The sequence below is a fragment of the Entelurus aequoreus genome, linkage group LG04, assembly GCF_033978785.1.
Source record: "Entelurus aequoreus isolate RoL-2023_Sb linkage group LG04, RoL_Eaeq_v1.1, whole genome shotgun sequence".
Taxonomy (NCBI): domain Eukaryota; kingdom Metazoa; phylum Chordata; class Actinopteri; order Syngnathiformes; family Syngnathidae; genus Entelurus; species Entelurus aequoreus.
The window spans coordinates 45,547,462-45,563,306 of record NC_084734.1 but is presented as its reverse complement, the minus strand read 5'-3'; the positions used below and the strand labels follow the sequence as shown (position 1 = coordinate 45,563,306).

General features: G+C 42.5%; 1 protein-coding gene across 3 annotated transcripts in view; it reads right to left on the bottom strand.

The window, feature by feature from the left end:
• The window catches only part of LOC133647861 (bromo adjacent homology domain-containing 1 protein), a 73,013-nt gene extending 57,590 nt beyond the window's left edge, over positions 1 to 15,423 (bottom strand). For all 3 annotated transcript variants that reach the window (XM_062043584.1, XM_062043586.1, XM_062043582.1), the window contains exon 1: positions 14,862 to 15,423. The gene's annotated coding sequence lies outside the window, so the exon portion shown is untranslated. The remainder of the gene's footprint in view (positions 1 to 14,861) is intronic.
• Between the last annotated feature and the right edge of the window lie 422 nt (positions 15,424 to 15,845).

Sequence of the window (15,845 nt, the reverse complement as noted above, 5' to 3'; positions counted from 1 at the left end):
AAACCATATTCAGTTGAATATGCTACAAAGGCAACATATTTGATGTTCAAACTGATGAACTTTTTTTTTTTTTTGCAAATAATCATTAACTTTAGAATTTGATACCAGCAACACGTGACGAAGAAGTTGGGAAAGGTGGCAATAAATACTGATAAAGTTGAGGAATGCTCATCAAACACTTATTTGGAACATCCCACAGGTGTGCAGGCTAATTGGGAACAGGTGGGTGCCATGATTGGGTATAAAAACAGCTTCCCAAAAAATGCTAAGTCTTTCACAAGAAAGGATGGGGCGAGGTACACCACTTTGTCCACAACTGCGTGAGCAAATAGTCAAACAGTTTAAGAACAACGTTTCTCAAAGTGCAATTGCAAGAAATTTAGGGATTTCAACATCTACGGTCCATGATATCATCAAAAGGTTCAGAGAATCTGGAGAAAACACTCCACGTAAGCGGCATGGCCGGAAACCAACATTGAATGACCGTGACCTTCGATCCCTCAGACGGCACTGTATCAAAAACCGACATCAATCTCTAAAGGATATCACCACATGGGCTCAGGAACACTTCAGAAAACCGCTGTCACTAAATACAGTTCGTCGCTACATCTGTAAGTGCAAGTTAAAGCTCTACTATGCAAAGCGAAAGCCATTTATCAACAACATCCAGAAACGCCGCCGGCTTCTCTGGGCCCGAGATCATCTAAGATGGACTGATGCAAAGTGGAAAAGTGTTCTGTGGTCTGACAAGTCCACATTTCAAATTGTTTTTGGAAATATTCTACATCGTGTCATCCAGACTGTTATCGACGCAAAGTTGAAAAGCCAGCATCTGTGATGGTATGGTGGTGCAATAGTGCCCAAGGCATGGGTAACTTACACATCTGTGAAGGCACCATTAATGCTGAAAGGTACATACAGGTTTTGGAACAACATATGCTGCCATCTAAGCACCGTCTTTATCATGGACAATGCCAAGCCACATTCAGCACGTGTTACAACAGCGTGGCTTTGTAAAAAAAGAGTGCGGGTACTTTCCTGGCCCGCCTGCAGTCCAGACCTGTCTCCCATCGAAAATGTGTGGCGCATTATGAAGCCTAAAATACGACAGCGGAGACCCCAGACTGTTGAACGACTGAAGCTCTACATAAAACAAGAATGGGAAAGAATTCCACTTTCAAACCTAAACAATTAGTTTCCTCAGTTCCCAATCGCTTATTGAGTGTTGTTAAAAGAAAAGGTGATGTAACACAGTGGTGAACATGCCCTTTCCCAACTACTTTGGCACGTGTTGCAGCCATGAAATTCTAAGTTAATTATTATTTGCAAAAAAAAAAAAAAGTTTGAGTTTGAACATCTTATATCTTGTCTTTGTAGTGCATTCAATTGAATATGGGTTGAAAAGGATTTGCAAATCATTGTATTCCGTTTATATTTACATCTAACACAATTTCCCAACTCATATGGAAACGGGGTTTGTACATACATAAATATATATACACACACATACACATATATATACACACACACACACACACACGCACACACACACACACACACACACACACACACACACACACACACACACACATATATACATACATATATATATTCCTCGCGCACTAATTGACTGAAAGAGCACACACTTGCCACGCGCTCACCCGACACTGCGGCTCAAGCGCGATGATGTCACGTTATCCATGGAAAAAATTAATTTTTAGACAATATGATTTGCCTGAGCGGTTAGGAGACACCGAGAGTAACAAGCGGTAGAAAATGGATTAGAAAGGACAGATTTTTTATTTTTATTAAAATGTTTTATTAATTTATTTATTTTAACTTGGGACTTCCTACGGGACGGATTTTGGAGACCCCTGCAATAGATCATGGATTGCTTCTTTCAAAATTAAATAACTAATTTTTCCAGTAGTCATTCCGTGTGCTGGTTGAAATCATACCTTGCATACATTGCAATCCGTACACATAGGAAATTCACAGTCATCATAACTTACTTGTTGAAACAATTGTAAAAGTGACTTAATTGCAGTTATTTCATGTTTAGAGAGCTTTAATTATTTTAAAAAGGCCTGGAACCAATTAGCCGCGATAAACGAGGGACAACTGTACCTTGTATGTCCTGGCTAAGGATCAAACCACATTAATTCTGTTAGCTGTGACAGCTAGGGTGTTTATGCTACACATATTTATGTCAACAACATAGTTATGTCATGGTCTGTGGTCTGGATCATGTTTTTTGTTATTTTCTGTTTTGGACTCTTTTAGTTCCTGTTTGCGCTTCCTTGTTTGTTTTGTCACCATGGCAACTCATTAGTTTTCACCTGCCTCATATGTTGGGGACACACACTTGTTCTATTGAGGAGACTATTATTTAAGCCTGACGTTGCCAGTTAGTCGGCCTGGCGACATTGTTCATTTCTTGCTCTGTACATGTTCTTTTCATGCTTTGCTCATGCCATGGTTCATGCTGCTCTTTTCATGCCACAGTAAGTGTTGATTGTTTTATGTTCATAGTTTATGTTAAAGTGTAGTTTTGTTCCCTGCGCCAAGTGTGTGCCTTCGCCTTGTGAGCGCTTTTTGTTTGTACCCCTTTTGAGTCAAAATTAAATCATGTTTTTACCTGCACGCCTTGTCCAGAGTAGTCCGTTTGCTTCCTGGGAAAACAATCCCCGCAGTAGTTTGCGAAAACCACCTCGTCATGACAGAATGTCGCCAGCATTCCGTTCTTCCGCAACGGACACTGAGGTGATGGACAAAGGAACGTGGGGGGTATTAAAGGCTATGGAAGCCGAGACGCTCCGCCATTCCCTCATGGAGCGCCGGGAATTGATGTGGGGTCCAAACGGCAAGCTGGTTCCGATCAGCTCCGTGTGGCCCGGGAACGTTGCCGCATCGCCGCAGTGCCGGAAGCGCCGGCAGAGACGGAAGCAGTCCAGAAGGGCTTCTCCTAGCCGGCAGGACGCGTCGCTCCCGCAAGCTCCTCCTCCTCCGGACCTATGCAAGCTGCAGGCAGCACGGCCGCCTCATGATGACGTCACGCCGCCGCCTGGTGATGACGTCATGGACCAGGATTTTTTTTTTCTGAACTCTTTTTTTTGTCAGTCGTCCCCCAAGACTCAAGCCCAACCCACGTCACAAAATTTTTCTTTTTTTCTTCCCACACAACCTCAGGTGGGGGATGAAGAAATACTTTTTGGACAATTTAAAGGGGAGGATTCTACCCTCCTCCTGTCCTTCCTCCACCCACCCCTAAAGACGGTTTCCAGACCACAGGGAGTGCGTCTGGTATCCGCTCCTAGTGGAGTGGCTCAGCTACGCCCAGCCAGGCAGCAACCTCCGGCCCGGCCACCACCACCGGTTCTTCGGCGTGCCAAGCCGCAACCCCCAGCTAGGCCACCTTCGCCAAAGCCAAGGCTAGCACCCTTCCTGTTCCAAGGCTAGCAACCCTTCCTGCTCCAAGGGTAGCACCCCTTCCTGCTCCAAGGCTAGCACCTCTTCCTGCTCCAAGGCTAGCAACCCTTCCTGTTCCAAGGCTAGCAACCCTTCCTGTTCCAAGGCTAGCAACCCTTCCTGTTCCAGGGCTAGCAACCCTTCCTGTTCCAAGGCTAGCAACCCTTCCTGTTCCAAGGCTAGCAACCCTTCCTGTTCCAGGGCTAGCAACCCCTCCTGTTCCAAGGCTAGCAACCCTTCCTGTTCCAAGGGTAGCAACAGTAACTATTTAAGCCTGACGTTGCCAGTAATTCGGCCTGGCGACATTGTTCATTTCTTGCTCTGTACATGTTCTTTTCATGCTTTGCTCATGCCATGGTTCATGCTGCTCTTTTCATGCCACAGTAAGTGTTGATTGTTTTATGTTCATAGTTTACGTTAAAGTGTAGTTTTGTTCCCTGCGCCAAGTGTGTGCCTTCGCCTTGTGAGCGCTTTTTGTTTGTACCCCTTTTGAGTCAAAATTAAATCATGTTTTTAGCTGCACGCCTTGTCCAGAATAGTCTGTTTGCTTCCTGGGAAAACAATCCCCGCAGTAGTTTGCGAAAACCACCTCGTCATGACAGAATGTCGCCAGCATTCCGTTCTTCCGCAACGGACACTGAGGTGATGGACAAAGGAACGTGGGAGGTATTAAAGGCAATGGAAGCCGAGACGCTCCGCCATTCCCTCATGGAGCGCCGGGAATTGATGTGGGGTCCAAACGGCAAGCTGGTTCCGATCAGCTCCATGTGGCCCGGGAACGTTGCCGCATCGCCGCAGTGCCGGAAGCGCCGGCAGAGACGGAAGCAGTCCAGAAGGGCTTCTCCTAGCCGGCAGGACGCGTCGCTCCCGCAAGCTCCTCCTCCTCCGGACCGATGCAAGCTGCAGGCAGCACGGCCGCCTCATGATGACGTCACGCCGCCGCCTGGTGATAAGGTCATGGACCAGGATTTTTTTTTTCTGAACTCTTTTTTTTGTCAGTCGTCCCCCAAGACTCAAGCCCCACCCACGTCACAAAATGTTTCTTTTTTTCTTCCCACACAACCTCAGGTGGGGGATGAAGAAATACTTTTTGGACAATTTAAAGGGGAGGATTCTACCCTCCTCCTGTCCTCCCTCCACCCACCCCTAAAGACGGTTTCCAGACCACAGGGAGTGCGTCTGGTATCCGCTCCTAGTGGGGTGGCTCAGCTACGCCCAGCCAGGCAGCAACCTCCGGCCCGGCCACCACCACCGGTTCTTCGGCGTGCCAAGACGCAACCCCCAGCTAGGCCACCTTCGCCAAAGCCAAGGCTAGCACCCTTCCTGTTCCAAGGCTAGCAACCCTTCCTGCTCCAAGGCTAGCAACCCTTCCTGCTCCAAGGCTAGCACCCCTTCCTGCTTCAAGGCTAGCACCCCTTCCTGCTTCAAGGCTAGCAACCCTTCCTGCTCCAAGGCTAGCAACCCTTCCTGTTCCAAGGCTAGCAACCCTTCCTGTTCCAGGGCTAGCAACCCCTCCTGTTCCAAGGCTAGCAACCCTTCCTGTTCCAAGGCTAGCAACCCTTCCTGTTCCAGGGCTAGCAACCCTTCCTGTTCCAGGGCTAGCAACCCCTCCTGTTCCAAGGCTAGCAACCCTTCCTGTTCCAAGGCTAGCAACAGTAACTATTTAAGCCTGACGTTGCCAGTAAGTCGGCCTGGCGACATTGTTCATTTCTTGCTCTGTACATGTTCTTTTCATGCTCTGCTCATGCCATAGTTCATGCTGCTCTTTTCATGCCACAGTAAGTGTTGTTTGTTTTATGTTCATAGTTTACGTTAAAGTGTTAGTTTTGTTCCCTGCGCCAAGTTTGTGCCTTTGCCTTGTGAGCGCTTTTTGTTTGTACCCCTTTTGAGTCAAGATTAAATCATGTTTTTACCTGCACGCCTTGTCCAGAGTAGTCCATTTGCTTCCTGGTAAAACAATCCTCGCAGTAAGCTGTGAAAAAAACCACGCCATGACAAGTTCTCTTTAAAGGCCTACTGAAACCCACTACTACCGACCACGCAGTCTGATAGTTTATATATCAATGATGAAATCTTAACATTGCAACACATGCCAATACGGCCGGGTTAACTTATAAAGTGACATTTAAAACTTCCCGGGAAATATCCGGCTGAAACGTCGCGGTATGATGACGTATGCGCGTGACGAAGTCAGAGTAACGGAAGTTATGGTACCCGTAGAATCCTATACAAAAAGCTCTGTTTTCATTTCATAATTCCACAGTATTCTGGACATCTTTTGCAATTTGTTTAATGAACAATGAAGGCTGCAAAGAAGACAGTTGTAGGTGGGATCGGTGTATAAGCAGCGGACTACAGCAACACAACCAGGAGGACTTTGTTGGAGCGCTAGCCGCGCTAGCCGCCGGCCTCACTTTGACTTCCTACGTCTCCGGGCCGCCAAACGCATCGGGTGAAGTCCTTCGTCCTTCTGCCGATCGCTGGAACGCAGGTGAGCACAGGTGTTGATGAGTAGATGAGGGCTGGCTGGCGTAGGTGGAGAGCTAATGTTTTTAGCATAGCTCTGTGAGATCCCGTTGCTAAGTTGCTAAGTTAGCTTCAATGGCGTCGTTAGCACATCATTGTTAACCTTCGCCAGCCTGGAAAGCATTAACCGTGTATTTACATGTCCACGGTTTAATAGTATTGTTGATTTTCTATCTATCCTTCCAGTCAGGGGTTTATTTTTTTGTTTCTATATGCAGTTAAAGCACGATGCTATCACGTTAGCTCGTAGCTAAAGCATTTCGCCGATGTATTGTCGTGGAGATAAAAGGCACTGAATGTCCATTTCGCGTTCTCGACTCTCATTTTCAAGAGGATATAGTATCCGAGGTGGTTTAAAATACAAATCCGTGATCCACAATAAAAAAAGGAGGGTGTGGAATCCAATGAGCCAGCTTGTACCTAAGTTACGGTCAGAGCGAAAAAAGATACGTCCATCACTGTCTCTCAAGTCCTTCACTGTAACGTTCCTCATCTACGAATCTTTCATCCTCGCTCAAATTAATGGGGTAATCATCACTTTCTCGGTCCGAATCGCTCTCGCTCCATTGTAAACAATGGGGAATTGTGAGGAATACTAGCTCCTGTGACGTCACGCTACTTCCGGTACAGGCAAGGCTTTTTTTTATCAGCGAGCAAAAGTTGCGAACTTTCTGGTCGATTTTCTCTACTAAATCCTTTCAGCAAAAATATGGCAATATCGCGAAATGATCAAGTATGACACATAGAATAGATCTGCTATTCCCGTTTAAATAAAAAAAAATCATTTCAGTAGGCCTTTAAGTGAAGTACCCAGCTCTTTTTTTTCAATGTTTTTGTTTGTTTTATTTGCTCGTGATTCATATTCTCATGATTCATAATGTTGTGATTAAACTTTAGAGAGACAATCAATGAGCCTGAGCAGCCATTTTCCGCTCGTTTCCATTCAAAGGTGTCGGGGGTAAATTGAAGCCCTCAGCAGAATTTTATATAGAAGCCTCTCCGCGTTTTTTTACACATTTATACTTACCGGTATGTGAAATTATTTTTTTCATGTGATATGATTTTTAATTTAAATTGATGTATGTTGTTTAATAAAACTAATTAATGGATATACATTTTGAAATAATTGCTATTTTAGTCCAAAATAATATAATTAAAACATACATTTGCGTCTGCAACCAGGATTTGATCCCAGTACCACAGCACTAACACTGCGCACCACTATTAAATTTCTGAAGAAATTAAATCAAATTAAAGACTTTATGGACATTTCTATTTATATTCTTCCTTTATATTGTATTCTCACAATCTGTCATTCATTAATTGCCATTTTAGATGTGCTTATTCACGCAAAATGAGGACGCCCACAGATTGCGGATGTTTCTCATGTTTTGGCTACAGGAGGCAGACAGTGCATAACAACCACAGAAAGATGTTTCTACCTCGTAGGGAAACTGGGCTGCGGAAACGTGTCAAAGGCACATTAGCGTGTCCTGTTAACTGCGAGAAAACCGTTCATTCATGTGATGTGAGCGTACAAAATAACGTGTCAAGCTAATTAAGGTTTTAAACAATGTAGCGCCATTGATGAGCACAGAAATTAATACTGTATCAGAAGGTATATGAATAGGAATACAATGAACACAATCACAAAATGCACACCTGCACAATCTCATTAAGAGCCATTATTATAAAATACAACAATGAAAATTAACATACAATATTTTTTTCCAACTAATCACTCTCTTTATTTTGTTTCATGTTCTTTGTTTTTGGATTATTGTATATTGTTTGCATCATATGACAAACAATGCTAAACAATGTAAATGTTTATTATATCTTTATATTTATTGATCATGTTTAACTGACTAATTATGTACCAGTTTTTACTGTGTCCTAAAGCGCCCAGAAAGGCACCTATAAATTAAATATACCGTTCTTACAGTATTATTATATTAGTATATTTGTTTCATAACAATTCATATTTTTTTTATTTTGTTCATCAGAGCTGTCACAAGGACAGAAGTGTTAGGCTTTGAAGGTAAAAGCTTGTTTAAAGGTTTAATTAAGAATGTTAATAAAATAACTTGGCTGTGAAGTTTCAGTGTTTAAAGTTCTATCGTTTGTTTCTGTGTTACAGTAGCTAAAATGTTGCCTGTTCCTTTAATACAAGTTTTACAATGACCACAATCTGACACTGTAACTGATTCATTCGATTTCATTTATTTTTAAGGGCAAAACTTGAGTAATTGAATAGTTTTCTTTGTTGCCAGTAAGGTGGCAGATGTGTTCGCTTACGACATTGATGGCTGATGTCTTGACGTTTGTAACGTTTCTACGTTGTCATGGCGCCTCCCTACTTTCTACCTTTTTGTGGAGCAACAAGCGACTGTCCTCCATTCAATGTTGCCACACAATAGGAGATTTATTTGCCCTTAAGGCCCAATGAGTCACACACTAAGAACCAAACTCACCCCAGAGGAACGGGCCAGACGTAGCAGAAAGAAGTGTTTTATCATTAAGATGTTAAGCCAGCACACAGGGATGCATTTAATGTATACTCCTTGAAGTTTATTGCGTACTACACAGGACCCAACGATTGTACTCGAAGGTGATTGTTCATACTTGTTTGGTTCAGGAACAGGTACAGCAAGTCTTATAATAGCACTAATGTACCTCGAGTAATACAAGGTGACTAATGCAGGGTTCTATTGTATTTTAACTGAGAGTTGTGAACTTACATGTTTAGGAAATACACAAGATTTATTTTAGGTTCTGGAACAGGTACATCGACTTTAAATACTTAGCCATACTGTACCTAAAAATGATGAATGCAAAGTTATAGTCCATCTGCCATGGTATAATCAAATATTGAGCTTTTTTTTTACACCTTTGACTCTTTACTGTTACAGTTTGGAAACATGCAAGTACCTTTTAGGTTCTGGAACAGGTACCTTGACTTCAATACTGAGCTCAACTGTACCTAAATAAAATGATCTGTGAAGAGTTGTAGTCTGTTTACCTGCCATGGTACAACCAAATATATATATATATTTACACCTCTGGCTTGTTACTGTTACAGTTTGGAAACACTAGTACCTTTTAGGTTCTAGAACAGGTACATCTGCTTCAATACTTAGCCCTACTGTACCTACAAAAACAATTTGTAGTCTGGTTACCCACAGTCAAATATTTTGTTTGTTAAAGTTAAAGTACCACTGAACACACACACTAGGTGTGGTGAAATTATCCTCTGCATTTGACGCATCCCCATGTTCACCCCCTGGGAGGTGAGGGGAGCAGTGAGCAGCAGCGGTGGCCGTGCTCGGGAATCATTTTGGTAATTTAACCCCCAATTACAACCCTTGATGCTGAGTGAGGTAATGGGTCCCATTTTTATAGTCTTTGGTATGACTCGGCCGGGGTTTGAACTCACGACCTACCGATCTCAGGGCAGACTCTAACCACAAGGCCATCTTTGACTCTTTACTGTTACAGTTAGCAACACACATTTTGACTATGTTTACACTGCAGGCTAAAGTGGCCCAAATCACATTTTTTCTAAATCTTTTTTTCCAGCTGACTGTTTACACTGCAAGTAAAAAGGTGATCTTTATCAGACTCCAGTATAAATGCGCACAGGCCCCAATGCTGCCTCGACGTCACTTGCATGCACAGTTCGATAAAGTGAAAACAAAGTAAGTTGACCTGTCGATATGAACTACTTGTATCTTGTAGATGAAGAGTTGACTTGTCACTGGCGCTACAATTAAGTGATTATTTTATTATATATTTTATTTGATATCTAAATTGGCGTTTCAAAAACTTAAGGTATAATTGTTTGATGCGGCAGCAGCATAAATCAATAGACACCATTGGTAGCTTTTTTTCAACGAAGCGGCTAATTTTGACAGAACACCAGATTCTGTAAATGAAGATAATTGCAAAAAGGAAAGTGGTTGCGCTGCGCACACAAATAATGACGTAAAAAGACGCAATCAGGTCACATTTCCGTTTAGACTGCAGTCACACTTGCAAAGCTCAGATTCCATTCAGATTTGGACTACCTCCTGATGTGGCCCAAATCTGATGCAAAAAGATCAGATTTGAAGCACTTTGGAGCGTTTAGACTGGCAAAAAATATCCGATCTGTGTCACTTGTGGGGGAAAAAAATCAAATTTGGTGTGAAGTGTGAGGAATGAGTAAAAATAAGTAGCCCTACTGTACCCTAAAGGGGAACTCCACTTTTTTATTTTATTTTGCCTATCGTTCACAATCATGAGAGACAAGAGCAGACGTCTTTTTTTTTTTTTTACAATTTTAAAGATGATGAAAACGCTTGAAAGATGCGGCTAATGGGAGTCACTGTTGTAGCCTTCAAAGCCCTCTAAAACAACTTCAAAACCCTCCATCAAACATTTTATATACACACTGCAAGTCTATATATAATGTAGTAACAGACACCTTCATAATAATATGTAATATGTTCAATATATTTTTGGAGAAATGAGGATTTACAACCTTATACTTTTGAAGTTAAATATACTGATGCTTTTACAGTGTTAGTGTTAACGCACTTTTTGTGTCTTTTTACGCATTGAAATCAGAAAGGACGCGCAATTCCAGAAGCCCGCGCGTCCCCCGGAAATGTAAAAAAACATTTTTACGGCCTGGTTGGCTTGTTTTTTAAAATTTGATCGATTATCGCTTTCCGCCGGTGTTTTGTTTTGTTTATATTTGCCGGATCAAATTTCCGTCCCCATTTATTGCGTTTTTATTGGTCGTAAATTTGATTCGCCGAAAGTTTTATCAATCACAAATACTGCCTCAGATTGCACTGGGACAACTTTGAGGGGCTGTCAAAAGAAAGACTTGATGGTAAACACTAAAGTGAGTGTTGTGTTGTGCCATCTCTCCAGTAAATGAGTTGTTTTAGTCTTTGTGAGTCCATTGAAACTTCACTTTTATCTCTCGCTGAAGCGACATCGTTCAGGGATGGAGACAGGCTAGCTGTTAGCTTCAAGGTAACCAGCACCCGACCAGACCAAAAAACATACTTTGTAGGTCAACAAACGGGGCAAGTATGTGCCTTTTGAAGTGTTAATGTGTGAGGAGTGTTCAAAAGGAGTCTCTTGGAGAAGTGGCTGACAAGTTAACAAGTGTCGCTCGCATCGCTGACATTGACGTCATCACCGGCATTGTTTACTGAAGCAGAGATGTTGACTGTGCTTTATGATAAACGCGCATGCGTCATCAGGCTCTGCTTTTTATCAATAGACTTATCAGATGTAATTTTTTATAATCTATAGCAGGGGTGTCAAAAATGAATTATGTAAAATCAGTGGAATAATTAGCTCTACTCTAAGTAAAGTAAAGTAAAGTACCAATGATTGTCACACACTGTGTCTTGTGTGCCATAAATGGACCCCTTAAGTGTCATTTAACTGGGGTGGTAGAATCAAATATTCAATTTTTACACCTAATTGACACAAAACAGCAGGCACAAGACATTAAAACAACGTTGACAACATGTTAAATTAGGTCCTGATGTTGAGCAACTCAAATCCAACGTTGAAACAACATGCTTTTTGACAATGTTTAATCAATGTTGGGTTCTGACGTTGATTTGACCATTGAATTGTGGGCATTACCCAACCAATATTCTACCACACAAAGACAACGTTGAAACAACATGCTTTTTGACGACATGTATTCAATGTCAGGTTGGGACGTTGATTTGACAATTTAAATTGTGTCATTTCCCATCTTAAAACACGGATCCAACGATAGACATCAACATTGTCTCAATTTACAAATACAACTATTTTGCAACATCGTTTAGAAGTCAGTTTTAAAAAAAACATGTATAATCAACGTTGTATTAATGCAGGGGTGTCTAACTCGTTTTCATTGAGGGCCACATCGCAGTTATGGTTGCCCTCAGAGGGCCGATTTTAACAATGAGTAATATATGAATATACTGTACAATAACAGTATATTTTTTATATAAGCTGCAAAAAAAATATTAAAATTTTACTTTAAAAACTGGCAGCTCAGTCACCAAAATTTTACAGTAAAAGCAGTGGGTTTTTACAGCATATAAAAAAAATTAACAAATGGAAAAACAATACCACTGTTTTTAGCGGTAAAACTCAAGCAACAGAGCTGCCAGTTTTTTCTTTTTTTTACCATAAAATCTTGTTGTTTTAATGTTTTTTTTTTTTTTTTTTTTAATGTTTTAGTGTCTTACTGTGTATGGAAAAAAACAGTACCAAAGTTGATTTCACGGTAAAAAACTCAGTCGGCGGAATTAAACCGTAAAATCTATTGTCAATCTTACAGTCTACGATTTGATTGATATTTAGGTACAGTATTTATCTTTATTTTAACAAAAAATATTTTTGGAATACATGATAATATAATATTTTGATTTTGATTATATTGAATTTGAAAATATATGCAATTGCATGCAGTACATGATTTTTAATGTCAAAAGGGAAAGAACAAATATATTTAGTAAGAAAATTGTATTAACGCATATTATTTCCAGGCTTTCGCGGGCCACATAAAATAATGTGGCAGGCCAGATTTGGCCCCCGGGCCTTGAGTTTGACACAAGTGTATTAATGTATTGTGCCTGCTGGGAACTGTTACAGTTTTAAAACCTTTTTTCGATTGTGGGTCCTAAAATAATCAGTCCTACTGTAACTTGAGTGAAATTAATTGACCCCAAAGCCGGCAGGACTGAGAATTTTCAAAGTTTGGGTTCCAGTCTGCACCTTCCGTATACCTTACGTATCAAGCTGTGAGCGTGTCACTCGAGGCTCTCTCAGAGGTGACTGTTATATTCCTCTGCGCAGGAGCACTTTCAGTAAGTCAGCCTGGTCAGTAAGGAGCGCAAATGTGTGGAACTCACTACCAGAGGAGGTTAAACTAGTCACAACTTACAAGGCCTTCACAAAAAAATGGAAAATGTGGCTTATCAACACCTACATCTGCCAGCACTAAAAGATGAGCCTGTTTTGATGCTAAGATAAATGTTATGTTGTGATGTTGTATTTAATTTTGTATCATATTGTATATGTATTGAGTGTTTTTTTTTCTTTTTCTCTCTCTATTCTGTTTCTTTTCAATTTAAATTTTTCTGCCTTTTTTTACATCAGGGCCAGGGCACTACAGATGAAAACTAGCCTTCTGGCTAATTCTGGCTTTTTTAACCATATGTAGTCATGTGTTTTATGAAATTGCATTGTCCCTTTTGAAATAAACTAATCTCACCTGCTCAGTGGCCTTGTGGTTAGAGTGTCCGCCCTGAGATCAGTAGGTCGTGAGTTCAAACCGAGTCATACCAAAGACTATAAAAATGGGACCCATTACCGCACTCAGCATCAAGGGTTGGAATTGGGGGTTAAATTACCAAGAATGATTCCAGAGCACGGCCACCGCTGCTGCTCACTGCTCCCCTCACCTCCCAGGGGGTGAACAAGGGGATGGGTCAAATGCAGACGTTAATTTCACCACTAGTGTTTTTCAACCACTGTGCAGCGGTGTGCCGTGATATATTGTCTGGTGTACCGTGGGAAATTATGCAACTTCACCTAATTGGTCCAAAAAATATTTTTTGCAAATCAATAATTATAATCTGCAAACAATGTGCCGTTACTTAGTGTCTGAGCTGTGTAGAGCTCGGCAGGGTAACCATGTAATACGCCATATCAGTAAGTGGCAGCAGGTAGTTCATTGCTTTGTAAAAGTCGGAATGTGTCGGGTGAGACGAGGATGGTTTGTTGCGATCCCAATATGCAGACCACAGCGGGAGGCAGTGTGCAGGTAAAAAGGTATGTAATGCTTAAACCAAAAACGAAGAAAAGGAAAAGGCAATAGTTGCTCAGTGGCCTCGTGGTTAGAGTGTCCGCCCTGAGATCAGTAGGTTGTGAGTTCAAACCCAGACCGAGTAACACTAAAGACTATAAAAAATGGGACCCATTACCTCCCTGCTTGGCACTCAGCATCAAGGGTTGGAATTGGGGGTTAAATCACCAAAAATAATTCCCGAGCGCAGCCGCCGCTGCTGCTCACTGCTCCCCTCACCTCCCAGGGGGTGAACAAGGGGATGGGTCAAATGCAGAGGACAAGTTTCACCACACCTAGTGTGTGTGTAACAATCATTTGTACTTTAACTTTAACAATGAAGCATAGGGATGGCTATGCAAAAACAAAAGTAAAACTGAACTGGCTACAAGGTAAACGGAAACAGAATGCTGGACGACAGCAAAAACTTACGGCGTCCACTAAGTACATCCGTACGTGACACAACCATCAACAATGTCCACACAAAGAAGGATAGCGACAACTTAAATAGCCTTGCTTGCTAACAAAGCAGGTGCGGGGAATAGCGCTCAAAGGAAGACGTGAAACTGCTACAGGAAAAACCCCAACAAAACAGGAAGGGCCACCAAAATAACAGCGCAAAACAAAAACTAAAGCACTACATAGGAAAACACCAACAAACTCAAAATAACATAAGGCAAAATAAGGTGGAGTTGAATTTTTTAACGTTTTCTGCTGGTGGTGTGCCTACGGTATTTTTTAAGGAAAAAAACGTGCCGTGTCTCAAAAAAGGTTAAAAAGGGAAGAGGAACAATTTGACTATAATACATAATCATTATAGCCACATATTACTTTAGTACAACGTTGGTATTGCACTTGACTGCTGGAAGAGGAAGCAAACTGAAAGTAGAGACTATCGGTTAGTGCTACATGATCACCATCATGATGATGTGGCTTTAAAAACGTCCTCCTGACTTATTAACACCAACGAGGCCCAATGAACAGCAGACAATAATCATTATAATAATGATCTTACCGGGATGTAGTTGAGCTTCGGGGCACCTTGTGTGTCCCTTAAAGAGCAGCCAGCCCGCTCACAACAAGACTTGTGCTCGACGAGAACTAGACGCAAACAAGTCGGATCTTCCAGCACCGCGGATGTGCTGCTCTCGCTCCCCGGGTTCCATCCGCTCCACTCTCCCCACGTAGAGCACAGCAGCCTCGCCCAGGTGGTCGGTTCGAAACCCCGCAGGTCTGGCCGCTACACGTTGACTCGTCCACGGAGCTCGGGGTCGGCCAACGTGCGGAACAACACAGCAAGCAGCAGCGAGGCTCAGGCTGACACCAGGGCCGAGCCCAGTCGCCGTCTCGCCGGGCGCGAAGTGAGCAAATCCTCGGTGAAACAAAAGTCTCCACGCTGGTTGATGATCGCGGCTTTCTTCTCGTAATGTTTTTACTTTACAACAAGAGCGGGAACGTCCGCATCCTAAGTCGATGCTGCTGGAGCATGTGATGGCAACATGGTGAGCCTTTTAAAGGGGTATCCACGCGTGACTCACGTACACACACACGTACACGACCCACCCTGTCAACTTTGCAAGAGGGCTCCACTGTGACGTCACTGCGCTGTTGCAAACACCTGTGTACTTCCTGCTGCATGCACATTTTGATCTTCCTACATTACAGGGCAGTATAGTGGAACAGAGGTTGGTACGTGTGCCTCACAATACGAATTGTCCTGGGTTCAATCTCCCCGTGACTGCGTGGGTTCCCTCGGGATACTCCTGCTTCCACCCACCTCATGCACCTGGGGATAGGTTGATTGGCAACACTAAATTGGCCCTAGTAGTCTGTGAATGTTGTCTTGTCTATCTGTGTTGGCCCTGTGATGAGGTGGCGACTTGTCCAGGGTGTACCCCGCCTTCCACCCATGTGCAGCTGAGATAGGCTCCAGCCACCCCACGCGACCCCATTAGGGACAAGCGGTAAAAAATGGATGGATGGACATTATATGCAGTGA